The 3,719-nt window shown below is 39.0% G+C and overlaps 1 long non-coding RNA gene across 1 annotated transcript; it reads right to left on the bottom strand.

The window, feature by feature from the left end:
* Window positions 1–303: 303 nt before the first annotated feature.
* On the bottom strand, window positions 304–2,925 carry LOC140323002 (uncharacterized). The gene is made up of 2 exons (XR_011919291.1): window positions 2,665–2,925; window positions 304–502 (listed from the first exon to the last, which is right to left on the bottom strand). It is a non-coding gene; the product is annotated as an uncharacterized lncRNA (long non-coding RNA).
* Between the last annotated feature and the right edge of the window lie 794 nt (window positions 2,926–3,719).

The following is a 3,719-nucleotide window of genomic DNA, read 5'->3' as shown; positions in this document are numbered from 1 at the left end:
CTCACCTTTGCCGCACTAGGTCACGTGTTTGAATCTCAGCAAGGACTATCTATAAAGAGTTTGTATGTTCTCACTGTATTTGCACTGATTTTCTTCCACATCCCAAAAATTTGCGATTAGGTTAATTGGCTTCCCCTTAGAATGAGTAAATGACAAATGACTATGGCACGAGTGCTAACCACTGATCCTACTCTGCTGCCCAAGTGGAAGCATGAAATATATTGCTATAGAGTTTGACTTTATTCATTTATTAGCTGTATGATTGTGTCTTGTTGTGTTAAATGTTTGGAATGACAGAGTTGCTTTAAGCAATGGATTTTAAGTTTTATTCATCTACATAATTTACAATGCTAAAAGAAAGATCAGTACATAGATATTACAAATTTTAAACCATTTATAACTGCTTATAACAAAGTATAAGTGTCCACTGTGCTGAGTGAACTAGTGACCCCCTTCATGCCATCAGCAAAAAGTGTAGAAATAGGCAGTTGTGTGGTAATGCCTACATACAAAAAACAAAAAATTGTTATCAGAGAATCAAATAATTATTAAGTAACCTAAACAATAGGAATAGCACGCTCAAAAAATAAATGAATACATTCTGGGACATTCTTTGGGATATGGGGGGGTAATATTTATTAATGGCTGGACAAAGGCATGGTAGCCACACGCGGGCCTCCTTCATATGTGGGGTACAAAACTGACTACTTTGTAGAATCAGCTGAAGCATTTGATGAACTTTCCCATGCTGGGCAATTCGTTACGGGCCTGTTAGGAGACGCTCTATCCCAGGCGGTATCCCACCGAGTGTTTAGGTGGGCTAATCTGTGCTGGAGAGTTTCATGGGATTTGCTGTAGCTGACCATTGCCTTTTCCCTGGCCGATCTCTGCCTGTGACCCTGACTCTGCTTGTGCCTTCTACCTCGCTTGGTGGACTGATGGTGGGGGTGATGGTGACGCTTGGTGGGCCATCCTTTGAGCAATAAATCTTGGGAGCAACCATGTGCTGGGAGACACAACCAGTCTCCAGAAGTTGATCTGGGGCTTGCTATAGGTGAGAACTGCAGCATTAGATTGGGGGACTGGTGTCTAGTAGATACTGGTGGTGACCAGGGCCTTACAGGGCCATTTCCAGTCCTCCAGCAACAACCACAACGCAACTGTATTTAACCACATCTACTATGGTTGGAATACACCCATATTGAAGTCAATGGAAATGTCTGGGAGCTAGAAGCTACACGTCAGGTCCAGGAACTAAGCCACAATCCGCCACAACACGAACGCAACTGCATGAAAGTATATGTGTAACATGGTTCCCAATTACTCTTGAGTGGTTGAATAGGAGAAGCTTGGAGCTCTTTACAAAAAATGATTGCTTTGGTGTGTATTTGGATCACCTAAAAATTTCAATAGCAAGCTTGGGCACTGCTGTTAAATTAAAGTGTTAATAAATTAAAGTGAAAATAAAAAAAAATAATGTTTTGATGTTTTCAATCCAGCATACCTAGATCACCCATGGACTATCTTCTCCAGCCACAGAGATCCATAATAAATCAGGAACATTCCCCCTGCATAACACCTCAAATGTCAATGAAATATTGTCTGATAACAGAATACTCAATTCTTTTTTAAGGGAACTAGCCAAGCATTTGTGATACACCAGAGGGAACATTTTATTCATAAGTCTAGGGGTACGTATGGTCTCTACCAAAATGGATCTCCTAAAGGAACATCACTTTAGCATTTTTTATCATGCTTGTTGGTACCATTTTATATTTTTCAGCTATGTTAAGACCTTTACTATTCATGGAACCTGGGTGATCCAGTATAGATCTGTTTTTAGGAAATCTATTCCAGGTTTGTTGGATCACCCAGGTTCACTAATGAAAATCTATCTTCTTTAGCCTAGGGAGAGCTTTAATAAATATGGCCTAATTTTCAAGTTCAACTTCATATTGCCAGGTTCAATCTCAATTTACCTATCCGATAATGTAATATTATAAGTAAAAAAAGAAAAATATTTTCAGTTGCATTTAATTCTAGCGTTTTACTTTTAATCAATTGAATAAATAGATTTTAGTTTTTTATAACTTTTTTTTACTATTTTTTTTTTTTCATTCATTTATTGTAACTTTATAGTGTTGTACTTGTTGTAGCATGATGTTCAGCTGACCTTGAAGTGAGTGCATGTAAACAGAAGGCAGCCGAAAGAAACTGTAGACAGACAACAGCTCAGCAGCACTGAAGTGCAAAAAAGGATAAAAAAGAGAAAACTTTACTTTGTATAAGAACAAAACATGGCAGGTGTATATGATGCACATAGCTTCAGAAAAGCAAAAGTGATTTACTTAAGGTTAGAAGAAAATAAATGGTTTCTCTGCAGAGGTCTAATTTGTCCCCTGCTGGTTTGAAGCTTTTGCTGATTACAGGGACTTCTGCAGAGAGACCACAAAGACAGCAAGGGTCCTTTTTGTGCAGCATGCTGGCAATAGATAGGTTTTCTAAAAACAAAAGTTGCATCATGTTTTGATACACCTGGACCACATTTAGCTGATTTAAACTGCAACTTTATCTAGACTGTGTTGAAAATAACAACACATTATAAAATCAATAGTCTAATGTGTTCTGTACCATTGGAAAAAAAGAAAAAAAAGTCATTTTTACCTTCACCTTTGACAATAGTAATTCCACGCTATCAGCGTGTTCCTGAGCATTTTGTTGGAGTTCTGACTTCCCAGTTCTGACCTCTGCACATCTGCCTGGACTGCGGCTCAATGGGTGGGATTTGGTGTGCAGACACAAAGCAAAAAGGATAAAGGTCAGACTATATCCTCTAAATCCACCCAGCGAGGAGCCGGCCCTGCTGGACTAATACCTCTTTTAACTGGTTGGGTTAGCTGCGGACACTGAAAGGAGGGGAAGATCAAGTTGGTTTAGAGTATAGCACGGTTCCTTTTTTTTATTATTATTATTCTCTACCATCGGCCAAATGTTTAAAAGGAAAATTCTGGAGTCGTGTGACTGAGCAGCAGCCAGGCCTGTTTTGCTTTGATATCATTTTGTTGTTTAATCGTGTCATCACTTTCTTTCATCTGCTCGCCTCGTGTCTATTGTGTGCTCCACGCCGCTGAGAATTTAGCCTGAGCCTTCTGGACAAATGGGACAATTTACCTACCAAATGATTAATAAATTATATTTTGCCTTTTTCAAAACTAGGTGACTAATTAAAAAATAAACAAGCTCAATGAAACATTATCAGTGATTTACAAAAAATGCAAAGAGAATTTAACTGTATGCAAGGGCAAGCAGAGGGATAGGTAAAGCAGAGATTTTGACTTTTTTAGCATGGGGGAAACCTTGAAATAACTTGCGGAATCCTTGCGAAAATTGCTATGTATGGTGGTCATTGGGAACAATTCCTCTTACATTGCTGACCATTGGGAAGAATGCCACCCTTACAGATAGCCAAAAAGATCATTGGTGTCACCTAAACTGACCTGCGAAGCAAATAATTCTCATTGCTCAAGGAGCCTCGAGCAAGCTCCGGAGGAACTCTGTTTGTTAAATATTGGGTTAGAGACTATTTTGCACTGTCCATACGTTTTGGGGGGAGATTTCCTTTAGGCAGGGGATTAAGTGACCAACAATGTTCGTTCTGCAATAAAATAATCTTTCCTGCCTGATCACAATCTTTTAAGTACACTGACCTCCCCTAGTTC

The sequence above is a fragment of the Pyxicephalus adspersus genome, chromosome 1 (assembly GCF_032062135.1).
Source record: "Pyxicephalus adspersus chromosome 1, UCB_Pads_2.0, whole genome shotgun sequence".
Classification (NCBI taxonomy): Eukaryota; Metazoa; Chordata; class Amphibia; order Anura; family Pyxicephalidae; genus Pyxicephalus; species Pyxicephalus adspersus.
The sequence above is the reverse complement of the archived record's forward strand: the minus strand, read 5'-3'. Positions and strand labels throughout refer to the sequence as shown.